This window comes from Argiope bruennichi, chromosome 8 (genome assembly GCF_947563725.1).
Source record: "Argiope bruennichi chromosome 8, qqArgBrue1.1, whole genome shotgun sequence".
In the NCBI taxonomy this organism is placed as follows: Eukaryota; Metazoa; Arthropoda; class Arachnida; order Araneae; family Araneidae; genus Argiope; species Argiope bruennichi.
This window is the reverse complement of record NC_079158.1, coordinates 29,397,697-29,417,148: the sequence shown is the minus strand read 5'-3', so window position 1 is coordinate 29,417,148 and position 19,452 is coordinate 29,397,697. Positions and strand designations below refer to the sequence as shown.

The window sequence follows — 19,452 nt, the reverse complement described above, 5'->3', positions numbered from 1 at the left end:
TTTTCGAACAAGTAATAAATTATATTGGATTCTCCATTTTTTTTTTGTTAAGCGAAATAACATATTTATTTTGCTTAACATATGAGAATTTTTTTTAAACACTAAAAAAAAATGTCTTGAATGCATTATTTGGATGAAAATAGCAATTATTTGTGAAAATCATAAATACTACAAAACACCAATAATGTAACATTAAATGCAGATGAATTTAAAGTCACAGAAACACTCCTTATCATAGTATTAAAAAGAGTTGAGTGAACATCCATACTAATTGTAATATTTATCTTATATCCTTGAAGAAAATTCGTATTGGAAAATATGGAAGCAACTACAAAATTTTCATGAAAGTTTTCGATGAAAATAAATTGTTTTTTTATAATAAAAAATAGTTTTTATTCACCTATTTTATGTCATAAATAAATAAATGCATTTCAGCTATTAATATTTTTCTGATGTGAAAAGATAAAAGTTCACATTTCAAGAATTATTGTTTCGTAGTTTAAAAAAATAATATTTTATGTGATTTGTTTTTCCAAAGTTTTAGTTTAAAATAAGTTTTAGGCATTATAATACAAGCAAGTTTTATCAATAAAAGTAAATGCCACCTGTTTTTCCATTGAGAGTAGGATTATAATATTTTGTGTTAATCTTCCATATATATTTAGTTAAAATATAAAGGTTAAAAGGAGCAATTATGGATGACACTTTTCAGCCATACTATTAACGTATAAACTTTTACTTAACTAAGGTAAGTAGTAGGTCGTAATAATTTACATATTCTCAAAAGATTTATTAACGATATTTTAATATGATAAAATTTAGAGATTGTCATACTATCAATAAATTGCAAAATGCGGCATTAGAAATTTAAAAAAAAACGTGTAAAATGCTTTACAAAGCTGATCGTTGAATTTGAGGTAACACAATTTGGTAGATTGTTTTTTCTTTGTTATCAAGCTGTCGTTAAGAAAGAATTTTCTAACTATTATTTAAATTTTAAATTAAAATCTTACCAAAATTTCAAATTTTTTCGTAACAATCAAATAATATACTACAGCATAAAAATTATTTTTATACCTTTTTTTTTGTTTGTTTGAATGAGGGGGATTTAGGGATTTTTAGCTACAAAGGCTGTCATCCCAGTATACTTTTTTTTAAAATTAAAAACATTAACATTTCTGTGATGCCATTTTTTTAAATCAAAACAATTTTTAAAATTATATTTAAGTATGTTTTAGAACTACTATTCATTGTTTAGTATTTAGACTTGCAAAGACTTACCTTGTACCGGGATTTAAATTTTTTTTTTCGTATTTTTGTGTTATTACTTATTTAATTAAGATAGTATTTTATTATTATTAAGAATTAAGAAAATTTAATGATAAATAAAAATTATTATTATGCTGAAATGTTTTTAATAAATGACAATAGATTAATAAATAGGCTTGAATCATTTCTATTTTTTTATGTTGAAGTATATGAAATATACTGAAGTTGACCAAAACAATCAAACCTTCGAGGTGCTAAGTACCATTGCCGTTTTCTGTTTGGTCGGTAAAGATTATGACGTGAACATATGAAGAGATTCAATAACAGTCCGTCATTACTGGATACCTTAAGAGTAATGACGGCATTCTTTATTATTTTTTCCTTCTTTTTGTTGTTACTCTATATTTTTACATAATTTTATATTTCTTTTACTTTTTCAAAAAACATTAATAAAGATACCAAGCTTCTCCCTGAAGTAAAAAAATATTACTGATCTTTAAAATATCTAAATTGTATAAAAACTTAAGGATTTCTAAATAATAAAGAAATGTTTCTATGAACAAAATAATCCATTAAAATACATCATATCCGTTGAACCGGCAATTGGACTCTTTGAATGATTCAATGTGTGCATTCATTGTATTTTTTGTTCGCCAATTGTTGTTTTGCAATTCATGCTAGTTCCATAGATTCAGGAAAAACAAATCGGATGTTACATTACAAAGATCACCACAAAGTTCCATCGAAATCATCATCCACATTACGACCAAAAATAAATCCTTAACTGAGTTTGTGATGGAAAGCAGGACAAAAAAAAACGGGCAATATATTAAGTTCCTAAAAATAAACATGGCGCGGAAAAGTGTTTGTGGGCGGAAAAACTAAAGAAAGACATGGTGGGAAAGTAGTCTATTGCATTAAATAAAATTCTATGTTGGTGTGGAGTTGACAGAAATTTTGATGTTAGTCAGGATCCGAATTGAAGAAGCGGCATTAAAATTTTTTATACAAAAAAAAAAAAAAAAATGCAATGTGAAATGCAAAGAAAAAAAAAGGCGTTCTTTTAATTTTAGGACGGAAATAAAAACTGATTTCTATAGTTTGACTTTTCATGGAATGTATTCTTGCAACGAATGAGCATTAAAACTTTTCTGAACTTTTATTTCTTTAAAGATATCAGATTCGTTTTTTTTTTTTTGAGCTGCTGTCGCTCATTATAATTTTTTTAAACTCATTTGTAGCAGTTGCATTACTCTATCTTCTCTTTTGGATAATAGATGGCGATGCCTGATTAGATACGCATCCCACAATTCATTGCGATTGTAAATAATGAGAGGTGATTCTGTTCTGTTCAGGTGTGCGCGTGTTAATGTCTTGTCTTTGTGTTTGTTTGTGAGAAATGTGATCATTAAAGAAATGTTACCGCAAACATACATCTGGTTGCTCTCATTATGCTGATCTTGATCTTCATTCTACCACAGATTTGATTTGTTGCACAACTTCATTAGATGATATTTTCTTTTTAAAGAATGAGTTAGCTGATGTTTTTATTGTATTAAGAATGCAGTGTAAATTTGAAATGCTTATAAACTGCATGTAATTTTTAATCTTTTATAACGTCTATGAATGTCTAAATTTGAGCATATAAGCTTAAAAATACTATAATTTTATGTTTGTATCATACAAAACCAAAACAGTCAAACATCTCATTAATGCTCTACAAAGCCTACCCAATTTACTTTATAAGCTATGTAATACTTTCCTTTAACTACAAAACATTTTTTTGTAAATAAATGATTGCTGCAATTCAGATGCCAAGAAAAATTATATTTACATTCAGTATCAGCTGTTTAGAAATGGTAGCTTCACAAACTTTGGTTATCAATCATTCTAAGGATGACATAATTTTGAATAGTTATATTTAATTATGATATGGCAAATGAATCTAATTCACTTGAATTTATTCATAAAATAGTCATGAAAGCCTAAAGGACATAAACGATTTCTAAGATAGTAGTTAAAAAAGAAAATATATTTAATTGTGAATAAAAAAAAAATCCTGATTTGAGAATATCTGCAGCTATAAAGTGCTTTTATTTTTCTTTCGTTAATTATGTAGACGATAAACGTCAGGGAGAAAGTAGAGTTCATAAATGAACATTTCAATAAATACATTGTTTTTCAGAAGTGTAAGATATTATACGAAATGCGGAGTTGAAGCTAAATCTACAAGGAAAAAAAAAACCCCATTAAATAGCTCTGAAGATACAAATACGACACGACTATACGAATTAACATTACATTTCGCAATCTTACGAATGAGATAAATTTGAAATTCAAATAAGATCGCATATGACTTTGTACTTGTATACAGAGCGCAACATACTTCTTAGCAATATTAAGCTCATTTACTCTTTTTTTAGTAAAAAAACAGAAAATGATCATAAAATCTGTGGATTTCACACATATGTTCAGTTAGATATTAGATATTTTTTTACTAAAAGGACAAGAGTGGTTAGAATTGAAATGAAATGCAAAACAGTTGTATTCAAATGGGGCTTTAACTTGAAATAGATAATTTACTCAATATCAGCAGCATTGCACAATGGAATTTCTTCCGGCATAAAATTCAATATGTTTAATATCATCCATCATTGAAACTTGTCCATTGGTAATGAGAAGTATGTAATGAAAAACTTCCAAGATAAGCCAGCCATCTCTCTCCGACCCGCCACGAAGGCACACGAATTTAAACCATAAAACTGAATGACCGGACCGCCGCAACAGCAACACTGGTGGGAACTGTGGTTGAGTCCTAAGGGCCATCACCGGCCACGGTACAACCCTCCCCGAAAGAAATACGTCCCGTCATTGATGGGAGGAGTCAGATCCCCCACCTATTTACGTACCCTCCAGGGTGGCGAGATCCAACCACCATGCCGGAAGCATCTCATCCTCATTTCGAGGTCCCCCCCCCGGGGGTTGAACTTCCAAGATAAGGCTTTCTATCTTATACATGAAGGTGCGCTACTGCCATATAACGTGTAATAAAGAATATAACGGCCGAGAAATAATCAGCGATTAGCAATACTAATGAAATTACTTAGATATTGGTGTTGTCTGAATCAACGATTCAATGTTTCTTTGTTAAAGTCTTGCTGTTATGTCTGTACCATGAGTAGTGAGTTACTAAACAAAAAATCAATGTCAGATATTGTGGATAAGGAATCTTTTATCGCGTGAGTTCCATCAAAAATTTAATAAGGAATACAGTGGCTGCTTAATGTCTTATGGATTTATGAAGCCCATTATGTACAGTATGTGAAACCGAAAACTCAGAAAATTCTTATATGGACGACAGCCATTTGTGAGTAACCGATTAAGTCTTTAAATTCTCCAAGAGTGAGAGTTTGATGTGGTCTCAACGCATCTTCATTATTGGCTCTTTTTTCTATGAAAAAACTGCCAAGTAACTCAATAGAAAACTTGCTGTAACTGATAAATGATATATCATTCTTTCTCCAAGAAATCTGGTCTGCTTTGTAAGAAACAGCTAGCTATACTGTTTGAATTTTTCTTTATGTAGGATGGTACTCCAACTTATTTTACACTTTCAATAATTGCAACTCTTTCAAATGATTTTGGTGAAAATTGATTGAGGAAGTAATGTTTTAAAATCAAATGACTTCCATGTCTACTAGATTTGATGCTGATAGAATTTTGTTTATAGGATTGTATAATATTCCTTTCATGCTTGTTTTTCCTTTTTCAAAAATGTAATTAGGTGAGCCATAGTAGGAATCCACCCAGATATACTACATTCAGATATTTAATCACATATGTTATCAATGTCTTTGTCTGTGCTATATAATGTTGTGCTATATCATTTTCCTTGATAAATCTATCTAAAAGCCTATTATTTAAAACTACGGTATACCCTAAATGACAGAACTCAGTTGGTGTTTGAATATATAAATTCGACAGGGAATAGGTATGGGAAATTGGAGTTCGTAGCGTTTTCTCTGACGCGATTTCATTGTGGAAATATGACTGATTAGTACTGAGTAAATTTTCGTGGGATGGAGAATTGGGAATAACAGGCCTAAATCGTTTCGGCTCACATTTTAACAGCATGAAGTGACTCCACGACATTTTGGTGTGTAAGCTTCGTTCGAAGGGTGTTTTTAAAAATGTAACATATTTGTTTTAAATTTTACTAGCATATTGTGAGAAATTTCGATTACTTCTGCAGTCTTTCTTCTCTCTCTATTTTTTTTTGTCTAACTTCACAACAATCTAATGAGACCAATGACAATCCTTTTGTTCGACAATGATATTTTGCCGTGTGTACGAGCACATTAAATCAGTCATCCCGCTTACAATATTGTTTTCTTGATGTAGTGAAAAAAACTTGAAATGTGCTAATCTATATGATCAAAACAAAAGGGTCTGTCCAACTACAACTGTCGTGTAACATCAAAAGGGGACGTTAATATTATTAAACTCATTCTCCATAGTTATAGATTATTTATTTTATCTTGAATTTAAGTCAAAAGAATTGAAAAAAAAAACTGCAGCAATTGTATAACAACAGTAAAATCTTTTATCCTTTAAGAAATCCTCAAAAACTTTTTGAAACACTTTTGGAAAGGTAGAGTAAATAACATCTTTAAACCGTAACGAGACCTCACTGATGTGGAACTCAGTTAAAAACAGAAGTCTTTCTAGGTAATTTCAGGTCTTTACAGGTAATTGATGTCATTTTAATCGCCTGTTAAGACTGGTCGATTGTTCCCATAGATTGATTGAAGAGCATCGAGCAAACAGGTGAAAGGCATTGTCCTAATTTAATGTATCGCTTATGAAGTCTTTTGTGAGGAGCTTTCAGCTCAAGGGTGAGGTTTAATTTACCGTAACACGTTTAGAGGTTGAATGGATTGTATTTGAAGAAGATTGTCTTCTTTATTTAATTGAATTCTGTGTGAAAAGAACAGTTGAAGAAATGGAATACTTTCTTTTCTTGCTGAGCGTTTCATTTCCTTCAAAAAGAGACATCGATACAATTAATGGATAGAAAAATTCACTAAGGAGAGTGCTTTCTGAGTAATTAGTTAATTAAATCAGTCGCTGTCTTGTAACGAAAGGGAAGAAAGAGACTCGAATTGCATAGAAAAATGTTATTTAGAGGAAAAAACAACTACTCGTAACTTATGTCCTTTCCTAAGGTTTTACCAAGAGACTAGATACGGTATAATTTTTTAAATTTCTGTAGACAGTCTCTCTTTTTATTGAGCAAGAACATTATTTGCAGACTTTTGTAAAAAATTGTTTGTGCAACTGATTTCTCAGTTTCATAGATATAGGATATATACCTTGCTGTGTTGAATGCTGCCATTTTTTGTCTTGTCTCAAATTCCTTATGCTTTTTTAACTCGCTACTACGAAAGAAAAAAAAAATGCATGAGTTTCAAATGTAAAATTATATTTCTTAGCATTTTTAAGTTTCAAAAGTTTTGGATGGAAATACAAACATTTTCCAAAAACAATAGACATTTCATACTTAACCCTATAAGGCATCGTGTAACCATTCAGCTACACAATTTTATTTCCATTTATAAGCTATAAATGACTGTTCCAAATGGCAAAAATGAGTTTATGGAATTCTTTTTTAACTACTTTTGGATTTCAATTGGTAAAAAAGACCAATGTAGGGCAATAGTGATACTAAAATTAAACTGGGAATAATACTAAATAATAATAATAAGTAAAATATAAGTAGTATACTGGTACTACTGGAAAATATTGTGGTAATACTACTGGTAAAAATGCTGACTGGTATACTGGTACTGCTGGTAAATATATTGGTAATACTATTTATAAAAATACTAAGATAGTTGTTGTATGAATTCTTCTGCCATTATAAATACCATCAAAATCTCTTTTTGTATTTTAAAAAATATATTGGTAAAGAGAGACTTCTATTTTTATTGCAAAATTGTTAAAATCTCATTTGTGTCCATGGGAATTTGTTTTATTCATAATGTAACCATTTGACAAATTTTGTTTTCAAATTTCACGAAAAAATAATTTTATGTTTTAAAAAAATACTTTTCCCAAATTCTATGCAATTAATTAAAACACATATACATGTTTTGAAAAAAATAAAAAGTCAAGTATTCTTGGGTTAAATTATTTGTTTTATAAAGTTAAGCACATCACAGAAGGAAGCAGATTTGTTTTCTTTAGTGTGATAATGATAAAAATGGATTTCAGAAACTTTAAAAAATAAGAAAATATAATAGTTTTAAAAAATATATTGTAATCTCCATTTCGGAAGAAGAATAACAATAAATAGTAAGCAGAAATGGTTTTTGTGCTTTTTAAAATAATTTGTTTAAATCAATAATCAATGTGTCATTGCATTTTTAATTGTTTGTAAAATTTATACCAGTGTTAAACATTACAATATTTAAATTACAACACGGTTCTTCTAATGAAAGTTTAACTATAATGGAAAAGTTGCCGTGAAAATTTATTTCCAGCATTTTCTTTATCGTAGGCCACTCAAACAAATCGAATCGATCATTTAAATAAAGTCATCGCATTCATCTCGAGTAATGATGTTAACAATGCTAATGATTTGAATGAATTTCGAATACGTTTAAGAGACATCTCTGATGAAATAGTGCAAGTTTTCTCATAAACCAATCCGAGACAAATGAATCGAATAAAGCAGTCCGAAGTTGAAGCTTGCAAGTGAAAAGTTAATAAATAACTGCTCCATTTATATCATCATTTGGAATCCAGTCCTACGCTCACGTTCGGATGATCGTCTCAAAAGGTGGAAAATTACTTCTAGTTTCAATTTGCATTATAATCGTTCTCGATGTTGAGGGTGGAGAAACCGTGAAAGTTAGCAACTGGAGATCCTAATTAAGACAAGGTAGTGGTGAGAAGAACAGAACATGCTCCCTAATCAATGTCATTTCGAAAGCATTGTTAGTCACACGAGATTGCTTTTGAAGGTATCCGAAGTTCTCATTTTACCCCCTTCTAATTAAGATATTTTGGTCTTACATGAACTCGGCTAATTCGGCTTAAATGGAAAATTAATTTAGTTTGGTTAAAATTTCCTAGATGACAAAGAGACTAATTACAAGTGAACAGAGTTGCCGTCAAAAGTCAGCAAGATTAAAATCAGTATGTCCGATTCAAAAAAGAGAACGTTAAAAGGTGTTTAAAGGAAGATTTCCGCTATAAATTATGTTTTAACCATGTTCGTATTAAAAGTAGAAATTGAGTGTTTTATCGGAAATAATAAGTTAAGAAAAAAAAAATTAAAAAATGGAATTGATATAAATAAAATATTATTTTAATAGTATATTTAAAATATTTTTTATTTATTTAATGAATGGTCAGAAGTTTATTTTCTTATTATGTTAATGGCAGTTGATTTCCCTCACAATTTTTTGGTAATGAATATTTTTTAGATGTTTCCAATTTCTAGATTCTTTATAAAAATTATTTTACATATCATTATGCAATAAAATACTGATTTAAAATATTTTTTATATATTATGATTTCCAAATTTTCGATTTAATATATTATATTTAATCATTATAAGAATTATGGCACTTTATGATGAAACTTGTTTCACATTCATAATCATATAGCATAATTTTATAAAGAACAATATTTTAAATAAAATCAATCAATTGATTGAAAACAGTTAAAATAGTTATAAATTAATTGAAAAATTAAATCAAAGCAGATAAAAATGAAAATGCTTCAATTTTAGGTAAGTTCAAGAATATTTTCAGCATTTCACTTTCAAATTACGAGGAGAGGGAAAGACATTTCAACGAAACTTTTTACCCTATCTTATAAGCAATGTACATTGCACAATAAGAATCTTTCCAGTTTCTAGGAAAAACAATCTTTTTCATTTACAAGTTGTTACAGCAGATGCATATACAAATTCAGATATTTAATTTTTGAACTAATCTGGTTATCCTGTAATCGCCTGTAGTGCAGCTCGTATATCATTATCTTTGTTCAATTATTTTGAACTAAGTGTATTGAAAGTTGATGATGGGTTCAACAATGGTAAAAATAATAGTAACAGCTCTATTTTCCAATGGATTCTGATGATTCAATCGCTATATATATACCAAGTTGTCGTTCTAGTTTTATTTTTTAATTAATTTGAAATATTGATATTTCATTATTATAATGCGCGACTTAAAGAAAAAACAAACAGGAGTAGTGGTCTTTCCCAAGCTTTCCTGCAAACTCTCTAATAAATGAGTATTATCAACTACATGGAGAATAATAAACTTACAAAAGAGCTTACTAAAGTGCAATCTTTGGCGATAATTTTGTCGATTAATCGCTTGGATGAAATTAATATAGAATTACCAGAAAATCAAATGTGTATTTTAGATTATTTTTTCCGACCGACTGAAACGAAATTTTGACTGAAAACTACAACTGTAATCACAAAATCACATATCAAATTTCAATTATTTATGTCTTTATGGTTTAGAGATATCAAATTTACAAACACGTGAATGTACGTAAGACAGATAATATATATTTCGATGTATTTGGTTTTAAATTTTATCAGATTTACATTGTATATTTAAACCTGTACACCAAATTTTATCTAATGTAATTTATGTCCAAATTTAACCAATATTAATTTTATCTACGTTATTAGAATAAAATTAAAAATAACAACATATGTGATCCAAATTTACTAAAATGTTCATATTCAACAAAATGTTTGCAGAAATCATTTATTTATTTTGAACCTAATTTTCTACCTGTCTCTAAAATGCTAAACTTTCAACATTTAATCTTAGTAACTCAACGTCGAAACTATTTAATTTAACAAAAGTTTTGAAATGAACTTTTCATTCAACTTTGAATTTAGAGAGATTCATATGACTTTTATTTGAAGAGAGGCAAAACCCAAGAGCTCCAGAAATAATTTATGATCCAGAGAACATATGGACTAAGACAGCGGTTCAGATCAAAAGAAATGGTTTAGAAACATTTGAACTGCAATTTAATCTCAAAAGTTTTGTCATTTATTTAAAGACAACACTTACAGGAAGGGGTAAATTGTTTTGTTCCATTCAAATGTATCACAGAATGTTGCCTTTTCTGCTATGTATTTGAAACGCAAAGTACAGTATATTAAAGTAAAATTAGAATTTCAGGGTTGTAATGTAAATTACAGCGCGCAACAAGAAACATTGTTCATTTTAAACACAGAAGTAGAAGAAACTTCAATTTATCATGAAACAACTATAGAACTTGTTTGAATTCATTTATTTTGAAATTAAAAGTAGTTTTAAAGTAGAATTATTCATATACATTTGTAAGTTTAGAAGTATTTTCGGACAGATCATTAAAATTTTGATTAATAGACTTTTTATATATTACATTTATGGTGCGTCTTTAATTGATGCCAACGTTCAAAAAACAAACATTTTGTATTTGACTTTTTTTATGGAATACAAAGGTAGACATTATTCCTGGAATTTCTATAAGGCATTTATTAAATTAATCATCAAAATCATTTTCGAATCGAAAGTCCCATTAATATAAATTTCTTTTTATCGCACGAAACGTTCAAATTCGAGTAAGGATTTTTAAAAAATTTGCTCAGTATGATAAAAATATATCATTTTCAATAATTTTATTAAGAAATCCACGATTGGTTCTTCTGCATGTAATTTTCTTATTTATATAATTCATGGGATCGGCATATTCTTTTAATCATGCATATTTATTCTCTACAAATAAAAAAACCCCTTCTAATACCTTTATAGCAATATATTTATCAAATGAAGTATCAGTGTGTTCTAAATATTCTCTTTTCTTCCGTTGCTAATATAAAGAAAAATTAAAGAATAAATATGATGTAAATTATCTATTCACAATTTTATGATTTTATCAAGTTTTTATTTATCTTTAATTGTAATAAAAGATAATTTCATTTTATGTCCCGAATATCAAATAAATGAAAAAAAATAATCTATTAGATCCCAAGTTTGATCCCTTGATTTTTCTCTTCAATTATCATTTTCTTTCAATTTATATTACTAGCAATAGTTTCAGAAATCTTATTACTGGAAATGTATATCACAATTAACTTATATGTAACATTTATAAATCTGTAATATGTTTATCGAAATTGCACACATTTAATGAAATTTATCAATTGATATACTTTTTAACAATATAACGGGACACTATCGTAGAAATCATAATACTATGCTTTTCTGTTTGTGCTTTACAAACTTTCTTTGAGAAAATGACCATTGGCCAATATCTTTACATTATTAGGAAATCCCTACAGTAACCTTTGATGCTGTCGATACTGCTACGTTCAGTGGTGGCGGGGTGGTCGGCTGTACACAAGAAGTAACCTTTGATATAGTTGGTCACAACAAGTCTTATCAATACTGCTTCGTTAAGTAGTAGTGGAGCGGTCAGCTGACCACAAGAAGAAGTGACATTTGATAATAAAACGTAATTTGCAGATCGACGCTTTTTTTTTTAAGATTGAAGCTTGTTGTCACACAAGAACAAATTTGTGGTGAGGTCTGTATATGAAGATGTCAGGTCTGTCTATGAAAATTTTTGATACACCTATATATTTATTTACTTTCATGCCAATATTTTTATTTTGTGTGACTTTCTCTTCCAGAATTTATTTATGAGTTAAATAAGCTTCATGTTCAAAAGTATTTGGACGTTTCCGTAATTAGTATATTTTCGTATTTCTTCTTAAAGAGCTGCAGTTAAATTCCGATCATGTAAAAGCATATTTTTTTACAATAAAGATTTAATCCCTATTACAATTAAAAGACCGATCACGGATCGATGAAGAAGAAATTAATTTAAACTAATCCTTTTTGACAGTAATTTGATAACAATTTATAATTTTATCGATGGTTTTGTGTGATGTGCGTTATAATTACTCGAATTCTTTAAAAAAACACATATGTTCAGAATATATATATATATATATATATATATATATATATATATATATATATATATACACACACACGAGGAATCAAAAGCTGGACATTTTAGTCTGTATTCCTCACAGAAAAAAAAATCCCTTGTTTTGAATTCCTGCCTGAGCGTGACCCTTGAGAAAATCTTCAGGTCGGATTCTTATTTTGTTTGGTTTAATTTTGATACTATTTTTCCTATTAATTTGGTTTTTATTACATAGTATTATACTCTTCAGTCCCGAAGTACACATATGTGTACCTGCAATTTTTTTCATTTTTCTTATCCAGTAAAGTTAAATTTTGACGAAATAATGCATGCATTTCAACGTTTATGAATTTATGTTCCATTTTGAATCAATAAATAGCACTACAGTTCGATATTTTTTTCATATCCATTGCTATTAATTAGAGACATAACGAAAATGGCATTGAACAAAAAACGCAACAAATATAAGTACATTTTTTTACTATTTATTATTAAAATAAACGTTTGTATATTTTTTTATAAAATACTAAGTATCTGGTTAAAGTCATTACCAAATTATATCTTGTTTTCTATAATAGAATCGGTGAAAATACAAATTCAACTAAGGTGCACATATGTATACCTCGGGCGTTTTCGCGCCCGTTTGCTGACTGCTTGCGATCCATTGCGCTGCTTATCATTTGAGCGCTTATTTTCAAATTGTCATTTCTTGTCCTTGAATATATTGTATAACTTTTTTTAATAAATAATTCTTATGTTCTGTAATGTAATAAAATATAAATTTAAAAAAATATATTTTTTAATTAAGAAATGTAATTTTATAGCTGTCTTGTAGTCAGTAATTGATATTTCAAACCGACATCATGTATAGAATACACAGAATTTTATAAGCTAATAATATTTTTTTCACGTTAAGTGGCTTTATCTGAAAAGGAGGTTATTGAACTTTTAGAAAAATGTGATTTTAGGAGAAGCAATAGAATTTTTCATGTATCAAAAATAATGAAACCTGGAAAATAGGATGAATGGGTCACAGGCGATAGTCAAATGTGCCTTGTCCAGTAGAAAGATAATAAATCCGTGACTATTATCCACATGTATAGGTAATGAGTCAATTGGAATAGGCAGAAGATAGACAAAAATAATTGAAACAAAAAGTTGATATAAAATAATCTGCTTTTATAAAAACATATAATATCGGAGGCTTCGACCATTATTTTGCATATTACCAGTATGCAGTAATTACAAAAAATGACCGACGCGAGCATTCACGCATTTTGTAGATTTAGTAGTTGTCAATTGCTTGATATACTATAAAATGGTGGCAAAGCTACAAGCTGAGCTGTCAGGAATGAAAGTGAAAATCTTATGACCTTATTGCAATTTCAAATGCATACAATTCGATCCCTGTTGAAATATGAGGGAATTCTCATCATCAGCAAGAAAGAAAACGAATAACAAGTAAAATACTTGTCTTTCAATGAAAACAAATTAATAGAAGAAGGGTCATCAAATGATGGAAATGCAACTACAAGACCATTGGAGATTTCATTACCACCATATGGTTAAAATACCTCTAAAAGAGCAAGAAAAATTGTCCCTTTCCAATTAAAAAGAAATAATACTAGATATGTCAAGCCATCTACAACATTACATGGACGATAAGTATGTATCGAAATGCAGGTACCCAGGATGTAACTCTAGGAGAAAAGTAATGTACTCAAAATGCAGTATCTACTTACGTAATGTCAAATAATAGTAATAATAATAATAATAAATTTTCTTCAAAATAAGGTTTAATAGATTATTAATATAATAAATTTTGTATTTTTTTCATTTATAAGGCCTTAGAATAAGAAAAGTATAGCTATTAAGTAACCAGGAAAATTAAATATTTTTTTTTTGAGGATGCTTTAACTTACTTAAGACCCGAGATACACATATGTGTACATTAAAATTATGGGACTTAAAATTGTTTGATTAGCAACATATTTTTCAACATATTAGCAACATATTTATATTATATATATAAAAGAAATAATCAAAAATATAAGCATTATGAAATTCCAAATCAAAACCAATTTCCGAAATAATCTAAAATTAAACTTATTTTTGAATTAAACTAACAAAGCACCATTCTATTTAGAGAGCTCTAATGCAGCTGTTACTAAAACACACATGAAACTAATCTAATTATAAATAAATATCAAGTAAAAAGGAGAAAGATAAACGAAATTAAACAAAAAAAAAATGGCGTATCTCTTAGGCCTAAATTTCAGGGGATTTTTAGGTCACAAGGTGTCAATATTGTTGGACTAGAAGTCTGACCCCTTAAAGAAAAAATTCCTTGTTTTGAATCCTTGTCTGAGGCTGACCCTTGAGAAAGTTTTCAGGCCCCGATTCTTTTTATTTTGGTTTAATTTTGTTTCTTTTTCTCCTTTTTACTTTATTAACTTGATATTTATTTCTAATCAGATTATATATATATATATATATATATATATATATATATATATATATATATATATATATATATATATATATATATATATATATATATATATATATATATATATATATATATATATATATATATACAAGGGGTGTTCAAATGATAAGGGATGAAACGACACTGTGGGTGTAAATGAAAACTCTATTCAAAGCAAACACCATAGGCCTGAGCACAGCGATCACATTGATTAACGAGCCGAAAGATTCCTTGTTCCCAGAATTCCTGTGGTCGTGACGAGACCCAATCCTTCACAGCGTCCTTGAGTTTGCCGTCCGAGTTGAAGCGCTTCCCTTTCATATGTTTTTTCAGGGTGCCAAACACATGAAAATCGCAGAACGACAGGCCCGGGCTGTAGGGCGGATGGTCGAGCTGCTCCCACTTAAACTTGACCAGCTCCACATGTACGGCCCTGGAGACTGTGGACGCGCGTTATCATGGTACAGAACCACAGCCACGGTCTTTTGTTCTTGATGGACCTGAATAGTCTTTGGAGTGTCTCACAGTAAACATCGGAGCTAATGGTTCTTCTGTGCTCGAGGAATTCAACAAGTAGCAGACCTTGGGCGGTGCTCTTTATAAGAGATTTTGCTCTCACCAGCGCATGCTCCGATCTACACCGGAGACTCCAATCGCATCCCTAGATGTCTCGATACGTTCTGCCATAGAGGCATAGGTAAATATGATAACAGTTACGTTGTTACGACGTTTCGTACCTTTTCGTTTGAACACCCCTTGTAGGTATGTATGTATATATTATTATTATTATTATTATATTCCATGTTCTTTGCTCATAAAGTTTTAACAAAATTATTCAAAATTTACAATATATATATGAAAATAATCTTTTTATGCAATAATATTTTACGTAGATTAACAGTATATATTTTATGTAGCGATTTATTCTTTGAATTTTGAGATAGCATTTAACAATCGAAACGTTATATTAAAATTCAAAATAAATATTTAGATTATTCAAAGAATATTCACATTATTATTTATAGTAAATAGTTTTTAAAAGCACATGTGCAAAATATAAAATTTTTCCATTATTTTATAACTTTCCAATTTCTATGCTGCAATTAATACGAAAAAAACTATTTATATACGATGAGATAGATTAATATAAATGTGGGAATTATCATTTTTCAATCTCTTCTTAAATTAAGATACAATTTTCCCTTTAATTTGGAGGTATTACAAAGTGTTTAAAAATTTGCAAAATATTTATCAGAATTTCCGATACCTTTAAAGTTGATATTCAAATCGAAGCTATTAGCTAACAGTTATATTCCTTCTAATAATATAAAATACATAAAACAGTGCTATAAATTTAATGAAACTCCGAAATATATCATGAAAATGTACTCGATCATGCAAAAGAGTGTTTTGTAATTCGGCACTTACAAAAAAAAAATTAAATTAAAACTAGTAAAGTCCTTTTAATTCATTTTTTTTATAATTCACTAAACTTATATTTTTTTACAGTCAGATTTTAAATAGATTTTGAATTTTATTTCCTCCATGGAAACAACGATTAATTTCAAATAATTAAAATTACTAAGTTCTCTGAAGTAAGTAAAGGTAACTAAGTTCTAACTAAGCTGAACTAAGTTCTCTCTAAATAAATTGAATTCTCGATTTCCGCTGCACATTAAACTATATAAAGTTGTTTCTTTTATTGTATAATTATTTAGCTTGAAAGCAACTACAACATAATGGGATCCCATGATTTTTAAACTACATGAAATATTTCATTTTCTCCAAACTCACCAGATTGACACAAATGCTTTATAAATTCAAAACATAAAAAATAAAGAAAAACAATATATAGATAAAACTTCTTTACAAATATAGATAAAATATCGGAGAATTCTATAAATAGTTTTGTATTTTTTTTTCTGGTTCTCGTTATTATTTAAAGATTATCCAATGATGTTTAGTTATTATATAAATCCATCATCCATAAATTCATCTATCCATTTGTTAAAATAGGATTTTTTTTAATGAAAATCTAATAAAAATTTCTTTAAAAAAATATATTTTCCAAGTTGTCACCCTTTTTGTTCAGATTTTAACGAGGTTATTATAAATTACTAACATTTGAAAAAATCATTTTTCTTTCAATCTAAAACAATCACTCCATTTTTCTACGTCTTAGAATGAAAGACGATTATCAAACATTTGAAAATTATAAATATTAGGAAGTAAATTAATTTGGATAATATGATATTTTTCTTTGGATGGAGCAACTGGATTAATTACGGGCCATATTATAACTATATGGATTAAATTGAAATAAACAAATACATAATCTTGTTCATTCATACAATTAATTTTTTAATTATAAAATATATAGAGGTAAAAAATTAAGATTTTTAAATAAAAATGTTTGTGTTGCTTTATAAAATTACAAGCATTTACAGAATTCCGGATTTCCTTTAAAATGAATTAAATTAAATTTTAAAGCCTAAAATCATAGAACAATATGATGATTTGAATAGTTTATGATTTTGGAGGGGGAGGAATATTAATATTTATTGGGACCTTGAAGATCCTTAATCAGCTAAACACAATTAGAAACACTTATAAATCAAGGCGTGCAAAATATTTATATTTTAGTTAAAAAGAAAAAAAATGTTAGGTTATATATATATATATATATATATATATATATATATATATATATATATATATATAATATTCATAATCACTTAAACACAGGCTGCTTTTACTTCAGAATTGCACGGATTCTTTGTTTCTTTCCTATACAGGGCCTACCGAGTCCAAAATGTTCTAGCTAAATTCTTCAGACAGAATGTAAGTTTAAATTACTTTCGCATGTTTTTTACCAGCTCTTTGACTCTTTATTCTGACTCTTCTAATACTTGACATGGTTCTGACTTAGAAATTATATTTATGCGAACACATGGGTACTTTTTAATCACATTAGTATATTAAAAATTATTCAAAAGTGGCAGAAAATCAAAGCCTTTAAATCGAAAAGCTAAGTAAACCAAATTGTACGGCAGTAAGTGTTTAGATCGAAAAGCTAAGCAAACAAAATTATACGGCAATATGTGTTTAGACGACTTCATTGGAAGGAAACTTCCGGGAGATCATTAATACTTCTGTGTTTTCTACTGACACATTAAAATGAAAATCATAAAGATAACAATGAAGAAAAGAAGAAAAAGTCAGAAAAGTAATTTTCAATAAATACAAATATAGCTTAAAATCTGCATCTTTTTTTAATTAAAAAAGTAAATTATTTATTCGATTACATTGGATAGGGATTCGAAGTTAGCATCATTTTTACGTTAATACAGTTTTTCGACGCCTGAGAAATTTCTAAAAACATGTAAATACTTAAATTACAAAATAATGCATTTTCAATTATTGATAAATTAAAGAACACTTACTCGCAAAATGTTCCAATTCTGTACCTTATTGAAATGCTTTGCTATTTGGAATTGAATTTATTAATGTTCAAACATTAGATGATCCAGCTATTATATAAAAGCACTTTCGAGGTGACCAGATGACATATTATTGATCTTTAATTTAATTAAATAATTCCAATTAACTTAATACCTAATTAATTTAATTGGTATAACAATTAGAATATTGTTTTCAAAATTTTATCTTGTTATTGTTTATTTTACTTTTAAAATATTTCATAAAACAATTTATATCGATTTCTTTGACAATTAAAGAAAACTTTCTGTAACTCACATTATTGGCAATTATTTTATTGTAATTAATATGGAATTTAAGATATGCGTTTTTTTTCTTAGTATCACATTCTAACACATTGAATAAAAATGTTTTTAAGTTGATAGTTTAATTGATAAACAATGTTTTGAAGAATTTGAAATATCATATTGCCATAGGTTATCATATTTTCACAAGTGTACAGCATTTCCGAATTCTAATCCATCAAAATAAATAAAAATTGACGAAAAATGTTTGGCATTTCTTCATAAACATGAAATGTGCAAACATGAAAAAAGGTAAATAAAATAAAATAATGCATAAACTTCTTTCAAAGTTTAATTGCTATTCTTATGGCAAGTGTGTAGAAATATAAAATAACTCATTTATCGAAGAACATATATTATCATTTTCGAATAAAAAGACTCGATATACTATAAAAATTTGATATACTCTCCATTTTCGAAGAAAATGCAAGTTAATATTGTAGCTTTATTATTCTCCATTGCATTCAATGTTTCTCGGAATAAGGACATTTTTAATCAACGTTTAATGAATTTCGCTACTTTAACTCAGAATTTAATGATGGATTATGTCTCAGGAAGTCATTTTAGTACCCTACATTTAGTACCCTACTAAAAATCAGGGTGCAACAAATGTAAATATATAAAGATGAGAAGTTACTATAATCCACAAATAAGTGCGTGAAATCGAAGGTTTAAACATTGTTTAAATGTAACTGAAGTCGTAGCAATTAGTAACCATGGCAACGAAAATTGCTATTTCCCTGACCACCATCTAATTTAGCGAAGTTAACAGTTTAATTTAGACTAGATCTAAAATTAATCGGTATTCAATCTCCAGTGACTTTCCATTTAGCATTATTAAAGTGCCGAAAATAGGCAACGTATTATTTTAAATACAACTCTTTTCAAAG

The 19,452-nt window shown here is 28.2% G+C and overlaps 1 protein-coding gene across 1 annotated transcript in view; it reads right to left on the bottom strand.

Annotated features, from left to right (window-relative positions):
* The window catches only part of LOC129981299 (calcitonin gene-related peptide type 1 receptor-like), a 314,682-nt gene that overhangs the window by 73,247 nt on the left and 221,983 nt on the right, over nucleotides 1-19,452 (bottom strand). The window lies entirely within an intron of this gene.